The sequence below is a fragment of the Bidens hawaiensis genome, unplaced genomic scaffold, assembly GCF_021521415.1.
Source record: "Bidens hawaiensis isolate Kalapana, Puna unplaced genomic scaffold, B.hawaiensis_p1.1 tig00027866_1, whole genome shotgun sequence".
NCBI classification, from domain to species: domain Eukaryota; kingdom Viridiplantae; phylum Streptophyta; class Magnoliopsida; order Asterales; family Asteraceae; genus Bidens; species Bidens hawaiensis.
This window is the reverse complement of record NW_027494530.1, coordinates 181,355-191,154: the sequence shown is the minus strand read 5'-3', so window position 1 is coordinate 191,154 and position 9,800 is coordinate 181,355.

Sequence of the window (9,800 nt, the reverse complement as noted above, 5' to 3'; positions counted from 1 at the left end):
CGAGTATACATGAACTCAATTGGTTTCTATAGGATTGTTATGATATTAAAACTAAAACGAAAAAAAAAGAAGTTTGGTCGATTTTCATTACATTTGTCATGGTAATTTTTATCATGGTAACTGAACTAAAAAGAAGAAAAAAAACAAATAAAATACACCGACCAATACGGTGCCGTGAAGATACTACACCAAACTTCTTAATCATATATAGTAATAATTAGAGGCCTATCTTAAATTTGCCTCCCTCTTGCAATACCCATTTTTACATTAAAATTTTTTTGTATTGCAAATTAATAAGGTATCTTTTTATTTTGTATAGCATGGGCTAAACTGACAATGTAGGAGATTGTGATATGGTTTGGCTGAGACGATAGAAATGAAGAAAGAAATATAGTGGGTATTAACGTAATGTAATTAAACTTTTACATACATCTTTTTATTTTCTGAAAGTGTACAGTCTTTTTTAATTATATAGCCAACTATTATCAAATTAAGTAAACCCTTCCTTTTTCTAATTTTATGATAATCTTTAAAAAGAATAATGAGTATATAATGGTGGAGTGGTCGTCCTCGGGCAATAGCTCAAGTTCATTCGGGAGCACTGCTACAAGCGATGTGGATTCGTCAATTGGGTGGGAATTCAGGTTCGTGAACCCAATGATGAAACTAAACATTTGAATGCTGCGGAGGGTGAAAAATGCTATCGGGTAGTCGTGGGCAACAAAATGGTGCCCTCTTTCTTTTGGATACTATTTGGACATTGGGTAAAAATAAGATGACACCACATGGTTAGTTGATGCTTTGAATAATTTGAGTAAAAGTTAGGTGTGTCCTAAATAACATAAAGTTTATTTTATTTTTTAGTTTTTTTTACTAATTTTTTTCTTTGTTGTTTATTTTATTTTATTTTATTATTACACATAAAGTTAAATTCATAATAAATACGTGTTAAAACTAAAAGTATTTATAGTTTTTTTTTCTTTAACAACAAACACAAATAAAATCTCTGGAAAACTCTCACAGGGTTTAAAGTCGTGAGGCTTAATCCATTTAGTGCGGCTCACCCAGGCTTAAACCCAAGAATATAACACAAGAGTTAGATTCGAGCCCACGAAGCTAAACATAAGAAAGCAAATATTTTAATTAGTTTTTTTACCATTTTAATCGGTTACACTACCATTATCGAATCATGAAACCCGATTTTTTAAACCATAACTGAACCGGTTCATTTAAGCCGGTTTCAAATTCAATTGATTTTGAAAAACTGCACTACAAAGTTCGTCATTAGCCTTTTCTGGTGTCTATTCAAATCATTAATGCAAAAAGTTACTTCTAATGTGAACTTGTAGCATTTTCTTAATAAAAGTTATATACCAGTCAACTAAAACAAATGAATTCTGTGTGTGATTCAAAAGTTGGCCGACATAAGAACTTTGTTACACATTTGGTCTTTTGGATTTCATAATTATAGTTCACACTCATTGGCGGATCCAGCATACAAACGGGTGGTTCCCCGGAACCACCCGAGTTTCGAAATAATAGTGTACGGATATATAGAAGACGCGTAGGAACCACCTTATAAATTAAGAGGGAACCACCTAAAAAAAATTCCTGGATCCGTCACTGTTCACACTTACTATTGTTACTTTGTTAGTGGGTTGTTCAACACTTGTTTAAAAGAACGTTTTACAAATTATCCTAAACTAGTCAAACTAAAGTAAGCCAAGTCTTTGGTGGAAAACATTTCAGATTTCATGTATTTGAGCATTCACATAACTATTCATGAGTTATATTTATCATCATATTGACATTTTTTAACGACACATACAACTAAGTAAAAACATATAGACGAGGATCATATTAAGTACCAATTTCTTGTCGTAGCATAACGGGTAAAGATTAAAAAGTATAAAAACTACATTATTCTTTTTATGTTTATTTCATGTTTTTGTTTATGTTTATGTTTATGTATAACAATATTTTGTTTTTTAGAAATAAACAGATTTGCTTGCGAGCCGGCTTGTTTATAAACGAGTTGATCCCGAGCCCTTATTTTGAGCTTGTTAAGGTAAATGAGTAGGCTCGGCTTGACTCGGTTTTCAAAAGAGCCAAGCCCGAAACCACCCCGGCATGGCTCGTACACAACCGTATCAAGCACACAAAGTTGTAGATTCTGTGTACTAGAGGTGCACAAATCGTTTTTTTTAAACATAATTGTTTTACTACTTAAGTCTTTTTAGCCTTATAAATTGTTATTCTAGTTTTTAAATGATTGATTAGTATTAGACAATGGTTCCTTTAAGAAAAAGGTTCAGAATAAACACAAAATTTAATTATTGATTTAGTTCATGTCAGGGCCGTCTCCGAGATTTTTAGTGCCTAGGCCGAGCTTAAATAAAAAGGCCCGTAACCCTTAATGAATAACGAAATATACAAGATAATTTTTATAAACGTCGTTTAATGTTATAACAATAAACATAGAAAATATATAGTATTAATGTAATACCCAAATTTTCAAAACCCTAAAATTAGATACTTATACAATTTATTAATAAAAATTTATTGTTATTTTAATATAAACTTATTTTTTTAAACGTGTTTACAGAATTTGGTATGTTGTTGAAATAAAGTTATTAGCAAAACTAAAAGGAGTGATATGTAAATAACAAGTTTAATTCTAATAAAGTGTAATGGCCATGCCTGCCATTTATTGAAACTTAAGTCATCTTCTCCAGTTCTCCTCATTAATGTCACTTGATTTCCGGCAAAGATTTTCTGGTGAGTGTATTTTCCGGCGTGTTTTAAACACCAAAGTTAATGATCAAATCAACCGGTTGACGATGTCGACTGACTCGTGATTCTTTACTGAAAAATATATAAACATACATAAAAGTTTTGCCCTCCCAAAAATTACGTGCCCCCGCCGAAGGTGCGGCTCACACACCTTCAGGGCCGCCCCTGGTGCATGCTAAGAGATTGTAACCCTAGTTAGAAATGCACTCATAAAATCAAAATTGTTACAAAGACACACATGTAATTACCAAAAAATCAAAGTGTCATGCTGAAGAAACACTAATTGACCCGGGGCAGATTACGGATAATCTGGGGGTTAAGTAATGTTTCCCACGAGTATGAGGTCCAGCAGAGAAGGTTGTTCTTCAGGTGACCTGCAAAACAGACACCGTAAGCTTGTCACTGAGAAGGGGGGGGGGTTCCTCCTTGTGACCACCCTCCGGCGTGAGAATCAGACTAGATTGCTCTGAATATAAGTGTATATTAAGAGATTGCTAGATAAGATAATGAGATATCAGATGATGTCCTTACCATTCCAAGGTGTTGGAGTATTTATAGCCGAATGTAGGTTTCTTAGAAGGTACAGCCGGCTGAATAGTATTCCTGTTCTACCAACAGTGGACTATGCACAGGCCATGCTGGTTGGTGGATAGGTTACGGCCGACAGTAACAAGGTCGGCTGTATACTGTTCCTTTACTGCCGGCTATGCACTGTTCCACCAACTGTAGGCTGCGCACGTCCCATAGTAAGGGTTGGTGAGTAGGCAGCGGCTAATAGTGACAAACAGTACTAGAGGGTGCTCATCCTCGTACTGTTGTCGGTGAGCTGTCACCCTGTGATTGGTTCATGGGCTGTTCTGGTCAGATCGTCTGTTCTGCCCATACCTTAGTAGGTATAGTACAAAAGATCTTCCAGAAGCATACGGACTGGCTCATTTAGGCTAGAGTATTCCCGCCTTGCTCATTCCTTCATGTGACTACTGAAGTAGCTAGTGCCTTGTGCGTGTAGCGTTGCTGTCAATGCGGGTAGCCTTCCCTGATGGCTTGTATCCGCAACTGCCGGAACAAGCGGGGTACTTCACCATTGGGAGGCTTTCCCTGCGGGTACAGCTGGCGTACTGCGCGTAAGGCTCTCTGAGCATGGTGGGTCCTGCGGGAGCAGTTGGTCGTTGCGCAGACGTCCCTGTTCCAGGTGAGTCTTGCGGGTCCAACTGGGCTCTGCTGGGACCTACCTCTTCATTGAAGCATTCGTCAATGATGGAAGACTGGCACACCTGGTGGCATCAATCAAGAAGGGAGGAAGGAACGACAACCGGTACCGAGGCAACGGACGAAAGCCCGTTGACATCAGCATCAACATGGTTCATGGTAAGATTAGAGGAAGAAAAAGGCGAACGACAGAACCATGCGCGTGGAAGGAAGCTGAGGTGCGCTTCCCGCGAGTGCCAGGAGGACCCAGCAAAGAAGGCCCTATCGTCATCAAAAGCCAGCTGGGGCACTACATCACTTCTCGCACTCTTGCTGACAACGGCGCCTCGTCAACGGTGATGTACAGGCAGTTCTTCGACAAGCTAGATGACGAAGACAAAGAGCGCCTGGAAACGATCTGCGCCTCGATGGAAGGGTTCGATGGCAGCACAAACACCCCCCTGGGCATCCTATCTTTCCCCGTCACTCTTACGGACGGGAATCACTCACGCACAGAAGACGTGGATTTTGTCGTAATGAGGAAGCCACACCACAAATACGACATTCTCTTCGGAAGAGACGGGATGGCAAGATTCAACGCCGTGGTATCCTCAGTCCACGGCAAGATGGGATGGCCAACAGCTGAGGGTGTAGCGATGATCACCGGCATTCCCCAGGTATGCATCGCATCTGTCTCATCTAAACCCAAACCAAAGATGGCTAAACCAACCATCACCGAGCCAGAAAGATGGGCCTTCAACGGCAAGTACCCTGACCAGGCCGTCTCCATTGGCCCAACAGTTGTTGATCCCACACGCACCTTACTCAAGCGCTTATTACAGAAAAACGCTGATATTTTCGCGTGGACACCAGCTGACATGACTGGTGTACCCCGAAGTAAGGCAGAGCATAAGCTCAAATGCGATCCGGCTGTTACGCCAATCGTACAAAAGCGCAGAGTAATGGGGCCAGAACAAACTAACGCGTGTAGAACCCAAGTCAAGGAACTCCTTGACGCAGGCATCGTATGCGTTAGTAGATATCAAACATGGGTTGCAAACCCCGTTATGGTACCGAAGAATAACAAACAATGGCGCATGTGCATAGATTTCAAGGACTTGAACAAAGCATGCCCCAAAGATTGTTATCCGTTACCCGAAATTGATCTTAAGGTGGATTCGTTGGCACCGTTCCGCCTTAAATGCTTCCTGGATGCGTATAAGGGGTACCATCAAATCCACATGGCCGTTGATGATCAGGACAAAACCGCTTTTCGGACGCCCGATGGCACATTTTGTTACCAAATGATGCCATTCGGACTTAAGAATGCCGGGTCCACATACCAACGCCTGATGGACAACCAGTTTCATGCCCAAATCGGGAGGAACTTGGAAGTCTACATGGATGACTTGGTCATCAAAAGCCCTGACCCAGAAGCGATGTTGAAAGACATCGAAGAAACTTTCAACACGCTCAGGAGGATAAACATGAAGCTCAACCCGAGCAAATGCGCCTTTGGAATGGAAGAAGGGAAGTTCTTGGGGGTCATCGTCACTAAAGATGGCTTCAGAGCGAACCCTGAAAAGGTCGAAGCCATTATCAAAATGGAATCACCTACTACCATCAAACAGGCTCAGACACTGAATGGACGACTAGTGGCACTTAATCGCTTTTTGGCAAACCACGCGGATAAGTCGTTTCCCTTCGTGTCAACGTTGAGAAACTGTTTAAAGAAAACGCACTTCCGCTGGACACCAGAAGCGGAAGCAGCTTTTCAAGAGATTCGGTCACGCCTGATCGAACTCCCAACGCTCACAGCACCAAAAGCGGGAGAGGAGTTAATCCTATACCTTTCCGCAACAGATAGAGCAACCGGGGCAGTCCTGCTAGTAGAGCGAAAAGGCATCCAGATGCCAATCTATTATGTCAGCCGTATCCTAACAGACGTAGAAACCCGGTACTCTACCCTCGAAAAATTAGTCTTAGCACTTATACACGCTTCACGCAGGTTAAGACGATATTTCCAGGGTCACCCAATCACCATTCTCTCCAACTTCAAACTTGCAAACGTTCTAGGCAAACCCGAGTTATCGGGACGCCTAGCCAAATGGGCAATTGAGTTGGGGGAGTACGCGATAAAGTATAAGCCAAGACCAGCCATAAAAGGCCAGGTTTTGGCCGACTTTATTGCGGAAGTGCCTGCATCGCGGGAAAAAGAGTGCCAGGAAGAGGCTCAACCCTCTCTAGCACAAGACATCAATGATGTCTGGCGACTCTACACTGATGGAGCAGCCAGTAACGAGGGTTCAGGCGCAGGGCTGAAACTAACCAACCCAGCAGGCCAAGAATACACTTACGCTATTCGACTGGATTTTCCAAGTACGAATAACGAAGCCGAGTATGAGGCATTCTTGGCTGGGCTGAGAATTGCGCGTAAGATGGGAGTGAAAAACTTGGAAGCCCACGTGGATTCCATGTTAGTAGCCAATCAAATCAACGGGACGTACACGGCCGTGAACGACACAATGGCCCTGTACCTCGCACAAGCAAAATACCTTATGCGCGATTTCAACGACTGCAAAGTCATACACGTCAAGCGAAGTGAAAACAAATCTGCGGATGCGTTAAGCAAGCTTGCATCATTAGCCTTCACCCACTTAGGAAAGGATATCCGCATTGAACTCCTCGAGACACCTTCGGTCCCGCACAAGGAAATTTGTGTCATCCAAACCGGCACGGAAACGTGGATGACACCAATAATAAAATACCTTGCGGCAGGTACACTACCAGAATCAAAAGCACATGCAAGAAAACTACGCTGTAAAGCACTGAATTATCAACTCATCGATGACATCCTTTACAGACGTAACTTTCTTGGCCCACTCTTAAGATGCGTGGACAACCAAGATGCTGACTACCTCCTAAGGGAAGTACACGAAGGCATCTGTGGAGTACACGCAGGTCCCCGCGCTGTTGTAGCTAAGCTAAACAACGCGGGATACTTTTGGCCGGGGATGCATACGGATGCGCTGGCATACATCAGAAAATGCAGGTCTTGCCAGCTCTACGCACCCAACACGCACCGCCCGAAGAATGAACTTGTTCCAGTCACCTCTTCATGGCCATTTCAGAAGTGGGCCATCGATGTGACAGGCCCATTTCCTACAGCAGCAGGAAATGTTCAGTTCCTAGTGGTAGCCATCGACTACTTCACCAAGTGGATAGAAGCAAAACCCTTAGCCCAAACAACCGCGAAACATATCAAAAAATTTATTTGGGAATTTATTATTTGTCGTTTTGGACTTCCACAGAATTTGGTGAGCGATAACGGCACCAACTTTGCTGACAAGAAGCTACAACAGTGGCTAAAAGAACTTCAAATCACCCACACCTTTACCTCAGTGACACACCCGCAAGGTAATGGTGAGGTGGAAAGAGCAAATAAGAGCATCGTCGAAGGCATAAAGAAAAGACTCTTGGAACACAGATCCGGCTGGGTGGACGAGCTTCCGCACGTCCTTTGGGCAAACAGAACGCTGAAGAAGGCCAGTACGGGAGAAACCCCGTTCAGTCTCACTTATGGCACTGAAGCCATGGTCCCGGTCGAAATTGGCTTACCCTCACCAAGGGTCTTGATTCAGCCAGAAGACAATGATGCGGAAAGACGGTTGGACCTTATGCTAACCGAGGAATGCAGAGACTTAGCCGCAGTGCGTGAAGAGAACTACAAGCGACAAATGCAAAAGTACTACAACACGCGGGTAAAACTCTGCAACTTCAATATAGGAGACTACATACTGCGTAACAACGAGGCTTCGAACCAAGAACGCCCAGGAAAGCTGGCCCCGGTCTGGGAAGGGCCATACATTATCAAAGAAGTCCTGGGAAAGGGCGCATACCGGCTCGAAAGGCTCGATGGCACTCCCATCCCAAGAACATGGAATGGAGCTCAATTACGCAAATGTTATATGTAGATCAATTCCAAACTTGTAAAGAAAAGGCCTAGAGCCACTTCTAATGGAAATGATTCTCCTTTCACAATGTGTTGATAGCCTTACCTTTATACTGATGAACTTCCCACACTGATGTGCCGGTATTCACCGCATAAATGGGGGAAGAAGTAAGTCGTTACGTGTGGAAGGCGGCAAAACCCGCATAAACACAACGCTAAAAATCTCAAGTTTTAAGGAAAACCTACACGCAGGTCAGATGTAAGTAAAGTTTAGCCATCCTTGTAAGTGCAAGTGACGGTCTTACCCGCACAATCACGAACAAGGAAGCAAAACTTCAACCTATCATCTACCACGTCCAAAGGTTAACTTATCCTGAACACTTAGAAAATTTCAAAGGAAAAGATGAGGAAAACTTCCACGCATGTCAGATATAAGTAAAGTTAAGCCATCCTACTAAGTGTAAGTGACGGTCATACCCGCACAATCATGAAAGAGGAAGCGAAACAAACTTATAATTTACCACGTTAAAAAGTTAACTTATCTAAGTACTAAAGAAATTGCTAAGTTAGATCAAAACATGCGTAAAATAAACAAGGCAAAGAACTAACAATCTTTATTCCATCAAATTCAAATATTACAAAGATTGCTGGGTGCATACCCGCATACAAAAGAAGCTATACAAAAGCAAAAATCTACGCTAATGGTGGAAAGGGATCTTCAGAATCAAGCTTCAGGACCACTTCCACTTGGACCCGCTCCATCAGTAGAGCGTGGTGGTTCAAGGAAAGCTTTAATGATAGCTAGCCCATCATCAGCAACAGCGACTTCGTTCACCTTCTCCACCACCGGATGCGGGAAGGAGGCATACTGATTCACTGCTTGGTCGTAAACAGCTTCAGTATCAACATTATACAAAGGGAAGTTGGAAGGCGGGATGCCTTTCTCAACAAACCCTAGACCAAGCAGGAAGCCGGCCTTTTCCCCATCCTCATGAGAAGCGTTGAGGGCTGTGCTCATGGCATCGTCATAAGACGTCTCCGTAAAGACCCGATGCACAACCTACAAAAAAAAAATACAAGTATCAAAACCTTTTCTATTTACAAAGAAAAGCGTAAAGACATGAAAAGCTTACCTGAGACAACGCTTCTCGAAGAAGCCATTCCTTGGCAACCAGAGCTTCTTGGAGGGCGGCTTGAGCTTGGGTACAGGCGTGTTCGGCTTCACTTTTATTAAGGTTGGCAAGCAACACTTCCTTTGCAGCAGCCTCTTCGACGCCCTTTAGCTTCCGCTCAGTGTGGTCAAGCACGCCCCTCTGGTCCAGGATCTCTTGAAGCTTCTTCGCGTCCTCCATCGCCAAGGCATCATGAGCCTGTTGGAGCGCCTCTAATTTAGCTTTAAGTTCATCATTCTCGAGGCGTAGAGGCTCAGCAACAGCTTCAGCCTTGGTGGCCCTTTCAGTTGCGTTCCTAGCAGTTTCCTTAGCCAGCCAAAGCTGTTCGTTAACAGCTTGGGCAGCCTTGGAACGAGCCTCGAGACGGGCCTGAACCTCAACTTCAAGGGCCTTGAACGCCTTCTCCTTCTCTGCAGCCGCGACGGAGAGCCTCCTATTCTCATCCCGGACAGCCCGCGCCTGAGCCACTTCTTGAATGCGAGCTGCTTTTAACTTGTCGTTTTCACGACAAAGCAGCTCGACGCGCGGCTGCATCCGGGCTAGGAGAACCCGAAGCTCATTGGTTAGCCTACCCTCCTGGTAGCTAGCCATGGCTTCCCCCAACCCACCACTGGGAGCTGCGTGACGAGCCCAATCCACGCACTCCACAGGGGTGCGAAGGGTTGTTCCTCGGCGGATGTTCCAGCGTGGAACAT